Below are 12,457 nucleotides of genomic sequence, written 5' to 3'. Positions count from 1 at the left end.
GCTAATTATTGTATGTTTACTATTATTTTATTTTCTGGAGTTTATTAGTTCTACTACTATGTTTTATTCGAGAAACAGTTCTAACAAATACAACTCGTAATTTTAAATTTCTTTACATAAATCCACTCGTCAATAAAGTTAAGAATCACTCAAGACATTACATATGATAACGTCTTCGTAAACTGGATTTTTTTTCAATAACATCTACTTCACTTTTGCGTCAGTCACCCAGAGTCCCCACCTGAGAGGAACAACCCGTATTTGTAGACTCTCTGCAGCAGAGCGTTGGCCGTGGTGTACTTTGGGAGATGGTCTACAGCAGTGGTCGTCAACACTCGCTGAAATGTGCAACGGGTACGCGGTGCCGTCCCATGTACACCGTCGTGCAGCAGGGAGAGATAGAGAGCATACCCGCTAGCAGCTACACAGTGCACTATGGTGCGCTGCGTTTTCAGCGGGTAAGAAATGCTAGCCCCAGCGTGCTCTGTGCTGGCGACCGCGACCCCTGGTCTACAGAGCATCAGAGATATGACTGATGATTATGATGATTAATGAAGCAATAGTGGAATGTCTGTAGGAGAAAAGGGAGTACCTCGATAAAAACCTACTACCACACAACGCCTTTGTCCATCACAAATTTCACATGGATTCACTACGATTTGAACCCGGATTACGAGTGTGAAAAGCAGACGCTCTAGCCCTTTGGTTAACGATATGCCGAATAGAAGAGGATAAATTTAAAAAATATCAGGAAAGGACTGAGACAGGGAGCACGTTTACTATCACTGATAGTGTCTAATGCATATTTATAATGCGTCCTTAAAGATTGTCGAAAAGCTGCTTAGATAAATTGTAATATGGATTGGCAATGAATGTCCCGCGCCATGGTGTCGTGATCTAAGGCAGCCTGTCTAGGACTCGCGTTGCGAAATGCGCGCTGGTTCGAGTGCTCATGGGGGAAGAAATTGTCTCATGAAATTTGTGCCAGTGTATGGGACAACAGCTGGGGGAGATCATCATGCTAACCACGCGATACCTCCATTCTGGTTGGATGATCGTCCACCTCAGCTTCGGCGTGAACGTGAGGCCAGGGTGTTTGGAAGTCTCCCCTTACACGACACAAATGTTTCGAGCCGCCCCCGCTGCCTTTGCTCCTCTATTAAACTCAAACAGAAAACTATGTCGGAAGTGTTCTTTTTTTCCACTTGGCCTTCTTTTATCACTCATAAATAGAACAAATATAATTATTTCAAGACAGTAAGTATATCTGTGTGACAAACACCATATCAATGCAAGAGTCTGATCCGTTGCGTCTACACCTGTCCTCATCATTCATAAAACTAATTCGAAATTAATAGTTTTCCAACTCAGGTATCTCAGTATTCTTATATACAGGAGTGGAAAACTCGTATTGCAAGCAGATCAGTCAGCAACTGTAGCGGGAGAAGCTAAGCTCTCTGAGAGTGGCTGTTTCCCGTCCCTACTTATGTATAACAGAAAAACCGTCAATAATAGTAATTTGCTTAAAAAATAAGTTTTTTTATTTGAAAAGTGCAAATTTGGTTATTTTAGTGCATATATCCTGGTTTTCAAGTGCATAGTCCAGGCATATTTTGCCATTTTTAGTCCATATGAATCCGCACCCTATGGTGTGACCAAAACTACTTCCGACTTGATGGCTTGCAGAGAAGGAGGGAGTGATGTTGTCATGTTGTCCTTCTTACGTGTAAGCGAGCGCGCTGCCGATGAGTGCAGTAACGAACAGCTGACATGAACGTATACATTGCTAACTAACTTGATTACTATGCATTAAAATTAGTGTACATTATTATTTTATTATTTTTAGCAGCAGCACCGGTATTATTTAATGGAATGTAATATTGTTAGAAAATCTTTGAAAGAACTGTAAGCTGTAACAACATATTTAAATTTAATACAATATCTTTAATTTTATGACTGCCAGTATTCGTCCATTTAATATTGTTAGAAAAGCATCTTGTGTATATTTGTTACACTTTTCCCTTTTCCCCGGAGATTCAAGTCTTGAGGACCCTGCGCCATCTTCACCTACACGGCCTTTTTCTTTTCCAATATCGATAACAGTGCTCTTATTAATTTCAACACAAGCAGCAGTTCTCATTACGACTTGCGCCAAACGTAAAAGAGGCTCGACATTATCTTTTTCCCTCTCAAAATACTCTCTTACGTTACACACCATCTCTTGCGCTTGGCTCTTTAACGGGACTTACTTACTTACAAATGGCTTTTAAGGAACCCGAAGGTTCATTGCCCCCCTCACATAAGCCCGCCAGCGGTCCCTATCCTGTGCAAGATTAATCCAGTCTCTATCATCATATCCCACCTCCCTCAAATCCTTTTTTAATATTATCCTCCCATCTATGTCTCGGCCTCCCTAAAGGTCTTTTTCCCTCTGGTCTCCCAACTAACACTCTATATGATTTCTGGATTCGCCCATACGTGCTACATGCCCTGCCCATCTCAAACGTCTGGATTTAATGTTTCTAATTATGTCAGGTGAAGAATACAATGCATGCAGTTCTGTGTTGTGTAACTTTCTCCATTCTCCTGTAACTTCATCCCGCTTAGCCCCAAATATTTTCCTAAACACCTTATTCTCAAACATCCTTAACCTATGTTCCTCTCTCAGAGTGAGAGTCCAAGTTTCACAACCATACAGAAGAACCGGTAATATAACTGTTTTATAAATTCTAACTTTCAGATTTTTGGACAGCAGACTGGATGATAAGAGCTTCTCAACCGAATAATAACACGCATTTCCCATATTTATTCTGCGTTTAATCACCTTGTACAATATTCTTTGTTCTCCGCCTGTCTTTCCTTCCTTCCGACATTGCACAAATCACTTGTTTAAAAACTCTAGCACACTAGTCACACTCCGCCAATGACAACCAAGATATTACGCGTAATATAATTTAAACACAATAATTATCGCTACACTAAAACAATAACAAAACTAAACAATATGTTTAATTCACACAACGCACGCGTTAACCAGCCAACTCAAAGTCATCTCGGATATTGTATGCACGTGCAACTTGTAAACATTGACACGGCAACACCGTCCCGTTACCATGGTTACGAGTCTCTGGTGATTGGTTAATTTGAATGGTTGCCATGGTAACATGCTAAAGACGCCATTTGTCAGGTCGGAAGTAGTTTTGGACACACCATAGTAACGACCTAATCACCTCCCAACCAAGCTCCTGGATAGCTGCTTTCGTCATGTTGGCGGAGTGAGGGCGTGCATTATCGTGTTGCAGCAGCACTTGATGCAGTCTTCTATGTCGTTTTCGTTCAATTTCGGCAGCAAGTCGTCTGAATTGTTGGCAGTAAATGTCAACAGTTATGGTTACATTCCTGGGAAGCAATTCGTAGTACACGACGCCTTCTTTATCCCACCATACGCATAACGTCATCTTCTGTGGAAGGACACTAACTTTTATACGGGGTGTTGTGTTGAGTAACGGTTAGCGCGTCTGACCGCGAAACCAGGTGGCTCGAGTTCGAATCTCGGTCGGGGCAAGCTACCTGGTTGAGGTTTTTTATCCTTGCTTTCCTCTTCACCTTATATTTCAATTCTCTCATTGTATTCCCCTGTTCTCATTGTCTTCGCCTTGTTATATTTGTCTACCCCTTGTTCTCCTTGTTTCATTTCTCGCTCAACATATACGTAGTTCTACTTAAAGATACGCAACATAATTAAGCTTTGCACCTGTCGAGAGGTGATCGCACCCACAGGTTGTTCTACGTAAGGATATGCAGCATAGTAAAACTGTACAACTGTCGATTATTTTACTGCTTTTCCACGTAGGACATGCAAAATTAAACTGAAACGTTTTCTTTTAATGAATAGGAAGTAGTTCGTTTACTCCCGATTATGGTAGCCCATTTGACAACTTTCCTTATAGTCCGCTCCTCACACTGGTAGTTCTTATCATTCCCCGTGTAGAAACAAAAAAATACTATCATGGACGTAGAACTCGGAACTGTGCTATAGTGCTTATCCCGACATTTGTCTTAGCACCCTGGGAAAAACACTGAAGAACCACGTGCAGGAAAAAGACCGGACTGGCTATTACATCCCAGCTCAATAACCAACAAGGCAATAAAATGCAAGCTGGACCCAAGACCTCTCACGGAGATGTTACTGCAATGCAGAACAACCTGGTGCTGCCATCTACCTACCCACCCTCAATAAGACTCGCGGCAATAAATGTAACCGGAGCGGAAGATGAAGATAAGGGTTCACAACGCGTCACGGGTAGAATTTAAATTGGAAAGTAATAAAGTCAATCATGTCAGGCTTCGCACCGGGACTTCGATATCATCTGCAGGCAAACATTTCCTCAAGGTACGTAATTAGGCAAGGAAGGAGACCAAGCATTTAATGTGGCAGGACAGCAGAAAGCGATCAATAGAGTTGCATCCCAGCATGCGTCCCTTCTACCTAAAGTGCAAGGTCCCATGCCAGTATTTTTTTTAACCTTTCTTATACTGTAGTGGTAAAAAACCGACACCACAGGGCGCATGACAGCAATGTTTCATTCTCTTTATTCGTATTACTTATTTGTCACCTGCTGTGGCCCAGGTGATAGTATTTTCGACTACAAATCCAGAGGAACTGGGTTCGATTACTGACAGGAAAGAGTTTAGTAATCTATGGAACTATAAATATCTGGAGAAGGGCAAGAGAGACGATGATGAAGTTGTCTATGGTAATGGCAGAGCCTGTATAATTATACTGAAGTGAAATGCAGAGAACTGTAGGGCTAAGAAGCAAAATAAACTTAAAAAATAACTTCTCAAACAATCAAGAGAATGCATAAGAGCAGATCATGTAATAATCTGTCACGAAGGTAACATATACTTCCTCGTTAAGCATTTTGTGCATTCCGAAACAATTTAGTTTTACGTTATCACCTACATTCCAGTCTACGTCACATAACCACATTCTTACGTTATACTTTACATTCGACTTTCTTTACTTCGCTCGACAGGCACATTCATTCATAGTGCTCTGCCCAAGGGCGGGTATTTCACTGCAAATCCAGCATTCTCCTATCTTCCCCATTTTCAACCATTTTCTTAATCTCCGCATATGATCCATGTATCTTAATGTTGTCTATCATCTACTTCTGTCCTGAACTTTTCTCCCGTTCACCAAGCCATTATTATTATTATTATTATTATTATTATTATTATTATTATTATTATTATTATTATTATTATTCCTTCCAGTACATTCTTCAATAGGCAGTTTTGCCTTAGCCAGTAACAAGGCCAATTTCTTTTTTTCTTCCTGATCAGTTTCAGCATTATTCTTTCTTAACCCACTCTTTCCCTAGCACAGCTTGATTTCTTATCCTATCCACTCTTCTCTATATCCACATTTCAAATGCTTCTAGTCGTTTTTCTTCACTTCGTCAACATGTCCATGTTTCTGCTCCATACAATGCCACAATCCACACAAAGGACTTCACTAGTTCTTTTTCCAGAAGTTCGCAGAAGATGCTCCTTTTTCTATTAGAAGATTCCTTTGCCCTTGCTCTCCTTCTTTTGACTTCCTGACATCAGCTCATGTTACTGCTTATAGTACATCCTAAGTATTTAAAGCTGTTCACTTGTTCTACTACTTCATTTCAAATTCGCACGTTTACCTTCTTTATTTTTCTTCCAATAACCATGGTCTTAATCTTGTTTGTATTTATCTTCATGGGCACATATAGGTACGTTAATACATTTCCGAATGCAACCATAAGCTCGCAAATTCGCATGAAATAGTTATTCATAGGAGAAAATAAGTAAAGGAGGAGGAAATGAAGGAAAAAAAGAGTATGTGATACAACAAATAGCCCTAAGCTATATAAAAAGGAGATAATTACTGTAGCTTATAAATTTCATTATATAAACCAGCATTCATTCACTGCAGAATACTGGAGATTACCTATGTTGGGTTTATGAAAGAGCGATCAACTTGCTATCAGATCTTTGTTGTTCGATAAATAATGTCAAAATTTTGCGAATTTGGAAAATACTTACTCTTACTCTTTATTGATTTCGGGAAGAAGGCCTATGACAGTATAAAAATACTTTGTTGTTAGTGTTAAGTGAGCAAGGAGTACCACACAGGATAATAGGGCTCCAAAAGCAAAATTAAAATAAACTATCATCTTTCTGACACCTTCCTGGTGAATTTTGGTTTTCACCAAGGAGATGGACTATCTCCTTTACTTTTTAATTTTGTGTTAGAAAAGTCACTCCAGAAAATCAGAAAGGAAAATTATTTGGTCTATTTGCACTTAAAGAAATTTTATATAGTGGCTTACGAAGACGATATTGTTTTAATAGGGGAAACGGAAGAAGAGGTCAAATAATTATTCCGAGTTTTGGTTAATGAATCAAAAGACAACGGCTTAAAAATAAATGGCTCTAATGTCAAATATGTAAACGTATGAAGACACTAAAATTTTAAAAATACATTTAGGGCAAACAGTTGAAAATTTCACAAAGTAAAACATTTAAATATCTGGGATGTATGACATACGATACACTTTGAGCGAACCATAGTGAAAATGGTGTTGTGAGCTGAGACTAATTTCGAAATTTCGCTATATAAAGAGAAAATATACTGCATGCTCTTCATTAATTACTTCTCTTGCCATAGACTCATACTGTCCATATGTAAACCGAAAGGAAAATAAAATATTCAAACCAATATAAACTGTAGATTCCGTGATCCCGACCACGTCATCAGAGAGTCATATTACTCAAAAATAACTAGTAATAATGGCTGGAAATTCCTAAAAATGTGAGAATGGAACGGACCGAAGGATGATAATCATGATAGCATTATTTTAATTACCGGACGTAATGCATGTAGTGGTTAAGACAAGTTCTACGAGCGCATTGTAGGTCATCGTAGTAGATCCGAATCAATCGAACCCGTCCAAAGTGATCAGGAAGTGAAAAATCCTTGCCAAAATTCAAATTTTCTACCACAAAATTAAACATAATTGTTTATGCAATTCGTTTAATAAATAATTGGAGTAATTATCATCATATTTTTGTATATCTAACGTCGTTTTTACTGTTATTTTTGGTATTCGAAACAAGGAACTTATAATTTCTACGATTTTTACGGTAGAAAAATAAAGTTTCTGAATTCGCCACAAATTACAATTTTAAATTATAATATAAATTTACGACTTTCGGACTTAGTTTATTACTTAAAAAATAAAGTATAAATTATTGGGTGACTTTTTCATTTATAAATATCTCCATAATTTGTATGTGTAATGATTTAAATTTATATAGACTTAAAAAATTTTGAGGATCAGATAGGAACACATTTTTTATGCTGAAATATTTCTGTAAACACTCAGTTCGATCAATACAGAAACTTTTCCGAAACCTAGCGAATTTGGATTGCAGATTAATTTATTGGCAGCCCTGTAAGCGCCTGGATAACACCAATGCTCGTCACTTCCCTTTGTCACACAGGCCTGTTTATGTTCGATGTATTGCTGAGTGAGTCCTTTTTAGGTAGAAGAAAAGTTAGTAATTTTGTCTAAATGCACCCTCCTATAAGGGGCAGTTTTCCTTTATACAAACGTAATCAAGGATTTGTATAGGAAATAAAGCGGTATGCTACCTGTAACTACAGCACAAAGTTTTATGAAAATCTGTTACATAGAAGAAAAGTTAACAATTTTCTCTAAATGGAACCCCCTATAAGGGGTAGTTCCCCTTATACAAACGTACTCAGAATTTGTATTAAAAAAAAAAAAACAAATATACTACTTGTAACTACTGTACAAAGTTTCATGAAAATCTGTTAGGAGAAAAGTTATTGATTTTGTCCAACTAGATACGCGTTTCGGATTATTGTGCCGTCTAAGGAATGAGTGTAATCGTGCGCATTGGTTTTACACAATAGTTATGTTGGTTGTTATTGGTTCATATCGCACTCCCAGTAAAATACTGTCGTATGTCGAAAATCTCATATTACTTTCGTAAATTTTTCCAACACTGTTTCACTGGTTGGAGGTATGAAATTTTAATTAATAAAATAGTAAATTATCAAAGGTTTTGGTACCTATTTAGTCTATTAAAATATTTTTACAACAGTATTTTATTAGGAAATAGCATATCTTTACAAATCACAATTTTCGAGTTATGACTTTATTTTACTAGCAGTGGGATATGTTCACGGGTTCAAACCGAGAAAAAAGTAAGGAATCTATAATTCTTAACAATAACTTACCCGTGGTTCGATTCCCGGCGTAGGCGGAGATTTGTCTCCATTCCACGGAACTGGCTGTTTGTTTCATGTCTTGTACTTGTCTTGTAACATCTCTGAAGTAACACTGCATCGTGCTAACCACATAATTAGGAAGACACTCTCCGTTATATCGCAATGGATTATAAGTCGGTACAAAGAAGGAGGTTAAATAATAACATATAGATGAACCAGCATAACTGCCTTTGGAAAACAGTGAAACAGGAGTCGCAGAAAAGTTTCATACGATCATACAGCAGAAAAGAGAATCCCTTTCGCTTGGGACAGTTTTCTACAAAATAGTTTCTAAACAGAAACAGAATGCAATTATTTTCAATAATTACTGTTAATAACATTCATTATGGACTATTTATGAGTATTCTGTGTATGAACACCGTACATAGGCCTATGTATCGTATTGTGGTAATCTACTATAGTATTGGCAATATGTTGTTAATTAATATGATAATAAATTAGACCTATATCTTTTTTTTTTTTTTTTGTCTTTTTGAAACAAAATTAAAACTCAATTACACGAGAAAAGATTAAATTTCAAGATACAATTTTAGATTTAATCAAAACACCGCGGTTAAATGGTACGGTCATGTTCAGCGGATAGAGTAAGAACGACTCCTAATGAATATTGGAATGAAGCTTGAAGGAAAAAGATACAGGGGAAGACCTAAATTTTCCTGAAGTCAGGTCATTTATGATGTCATGAAGGAAAGACAGCTACAGATTGGAGATTGGATGGATAGAAGGCTATGGCTACTAGGAATCGGAAGTTATCATCGACATTAGATAACCGATATACTATTATTATTATTATTATTATTATTATTATTATTATTATTATTATTATTATTATTATCATCATCATCATTATTTATTGTTACATGGAAATTTAATAAAAAGTTAGTATCAACACTCATGACAATGGAAATGGATTTTTTAAGATCAGCGAGACATTCGAAATTAGAAAAAAAAAAATAGAAATACAGTTATACGAGATGAAATGAACATTCAACATTCTGTTTTGGATTATGTGAGATGCAATTAGTTGACTTCGTACGAGCATGTGAGAAGAATTCCAGAGGAAAGGTTACCTAAAATGGTGCTGAAATGGTGTCCGCCTAGGAGAAGAAGAAAAGGGAGACCTCGAAAATCATGGTTACAAGAGATCAGAACAGGGATGAGACAGTGCAGACTGAACGACATGGATTGGATTGACAGAGAAGAGTGGAGAACAAGAAAAGACTTTAAGACTTTAGGCACAGAAAGATGTGTAAACATTACAAATGAATGAATGAATGAATTAATTAATTAACTAATTAATTAATAATAATAATAACTATTATTATTATCATTATTATTATTATTATTATTATTATTATTATTATTATTAGTTCTAGTAACTATTTTGCAGTAAATGTTTTACAGAGTCCGTTGTAGGAATGGAATTGCAAACTGCACATACATATTCCAGTTAAAAAAAAATGTTATGTTTTATTTAACGACGCTCGCAACTGCTGAGGTTAAGCACACTTAAATGCCATCGACCTGGGCCGGGATCGAACCCGAAACCTCGAACATAGAAGGCTAATGCTATACCAACTGCGCCAACCAGGCCGACTTCAGTTTTAATCTAATACAAAATAGAATATAATGATGGTAATAATGACGCTATATACACTGAACATTTAACTGGATATTATATTTATTCTCTCAGAATTTCTTCGAAAGTAATGAAGAAAATCAAGCAAAAACTTTACAAAAGATAAGAAGCAACCACTTCGCTTCCACACACAATAGTTCTGACAGAAGTCGCTTTTTCTTTTTCTCTCTCTGGACTGCAGAATTTTACGCCATGACTCTCACAAAAGTTCTCTAGTCCAATTATTGGAAACATGTCCCCCGCTCGCCCCACGATTCCTGGTTCACGGCACGCAGACATGAAGATGCTTTTCAATAGTATCAATACATTATCGATCCTCACATCAAGCGCCGCAGCATGTCCTGCATCGCCTCGGCTTTAAGGACATTACCGAAGAAATGTTCTGTTCCCGATCCTCGACAGATCTTTACTTCCTAATTTACAGCTAGTAATTCTTTACGCAACGCCCCCTTACAACTGAAGTCGTCATTCAGGCCTCTCCGCTGTGACCTGAGTGGAATTTGTAGAAGGGAATTCAAGATTTACATGCTCTCACAAGGAATAATGATGTATCTGTAGCCTTGTCTTAACCCGGTAGTGCTCAGTGGCAACTTTATTTTTTTGACGAAAACTCTTCTAGACATATGTTCCCGTCATCTCAGGCGCAAACCTTCATTTCAAAGTCAATATTGTTGTAGAGTGCAGACGCGAAATTCTGTAGTGACTTTGAGTGTCTCTACTAGAGATGAACAACGATCGAGAAAGCAAGACTAACAGCGCCCGCAAAGCCGAAAACCCGCACGACAATGTTCTATAGGCTACGTCGCGTCGTTGACGTAAAGACTGCTTGTGAGTGTTTCGAGACGCCGAGATTGATCACCTCCGAAGTCCCGAACGTCAAGCAGTCTTGAATCGCCACAGTTGTTTATACCTGACTGAACTTTTATCTACTTTGGCAACTGTTATATATTTATAAACAATCAAGTAGCCTATTTGAAACATCATCTCTATCTTTCAGTGTATAATAATCCGTTCCCCAATCTTTATTTAATTACTAGGTCCTTGTTAAAAGGCTAGGAATTTTCTTTTCATATGTTTGAGATCAAGTGTTCAATCACAAGTAAAAAGATATTAACGTTATGTTTTATGTTTCTTAGAAATGCAAATTTATTTGTAAATTGCTTTTTTTTATTTATATAACCATAGGTAATATCATAATAGAACCAGAACATTTTGATAACTAAGATACTGTTCTGTTTTGTCTTTTTGTCTCATTTAAACATTAATAATATTTATTTCAACGATGTATGTTATTCAAAGTTACGAAATCTTTCCACGCCGAACCAAATGCTATTTAGAGAATGATGAGCGAGACTCGAAGCGCACGAGAATGACGAGACGAGACGAGACTCGAATGACAAATGCAACGAACATAGCGAGCGAGAGCGGCAGTTAGTTTTGTTCATCTCTAGTCTCTACATATATGAAACTAAAATGTAACTGCTGTTGTTAAATCTTACTTCATTATTTCAAATCTCACTAAAATACATTTCAGAATGTTTACTTAATATTTTAAAATTAGTTTATAACAATGGTTTTATTGTGGGTATATCCTACAGTGTTGCGAAATCATGTGTTGCCAGTGAGCACTACAGTAAGCAAAATTGTGCTCATTTCGTTCTATATGTCAGATGATAATTTATTCACTGTTAACCAAATTTTAAACGCCATTGAAGAGCACAGTGCACGCAGGACAGTTATTAGAACCATCAAGTCTGTAGGAATCATTTCTCCTAATGAAGTCACTAGATACCGCCACAGATGTAGATTCCGGCTTTTCAGACAGTGAAATCGAAGGAAATTTTCCTCGAAGAATATTGAGAGCAAAGACTATTATTGAAGATGAGGAATCTGGAAAGGATAAGTGTTCGCACATCGAACAAATTTCGAAAATTGTAGAATCAACGCCTTCAGCAGGAAAATCTGATTATAATGTGAAGATTGTATCAGAGACAAGACGGAGAAGATGATTTGAAGATACATTACATTCTATTCGTCTCAATAATAATACAAAAATAAATTATGGTTCATTTTACAAGCGTAGGCCCTTTTTTGATTATAAGTATAAATTATTTCTTCAAATGCCTCCCGGAGATGCACTATCCTCTGATGAGATTATTATCACATAATACGGAATACACCACGCAAAACAGTTCATAAAAGAAAAGCCAATACGTTTTTGCTTCAAACTATGTGTCTTAGCTAAACCAAATGAGACTGTGTTAGTGTGTTACATGCTGTGCTCCAATGAGGATCACAGACTATGTTACCAAGTAATGGCCTAGGTCTGGGTGGTGATGTAGTGATTGGATTAAACATGTTCTGTCTTTCCTTAAATCTGTTCAAAGATATTGAAAAAAAAACTTGACGACAAAATCCATTTATTGAACCAAAAACCATGGGCGAACTGGAAACTATTGCTG

General features: G+C 37.0%; 1 protein-coding gene across 15 annotated transcripts in view; it reads right to left on the bottom strand.

Moving 5' to 3' along the window:
- The window catches only part of LOC138699780 (multiple PDZ domain protein-like), a 1,065,748-nt gene that overhangs the window by 442,928 nt on the left and 610,363 nt on the right, over positions 1 to 12,457 (bottom strand). The gene's annotated exons all lie outside the window — the stretch shown is intronic.

Source organism: Periplaneta americana, chromosome 5, assembly GCF_040183065.1.
Source record: "Periplaneta americana isolate PAMFEO1 chromosome 5, P.americana_PAMFEO1_priV1, whole genome shotgun sequence".
In the NCBI taxonomy this organism is placed as follows: domain Eukaryota; kingdom Metazoa; phylum Arthropoda; class Insecta; order Blattodea; family Blattidae; genus Periplaneta; species Periplaneta americana.
Note: the sequence above shows the minus strand (reverse complement) of the source record. Positions and strands in the feature narration are given on the sequence as shown.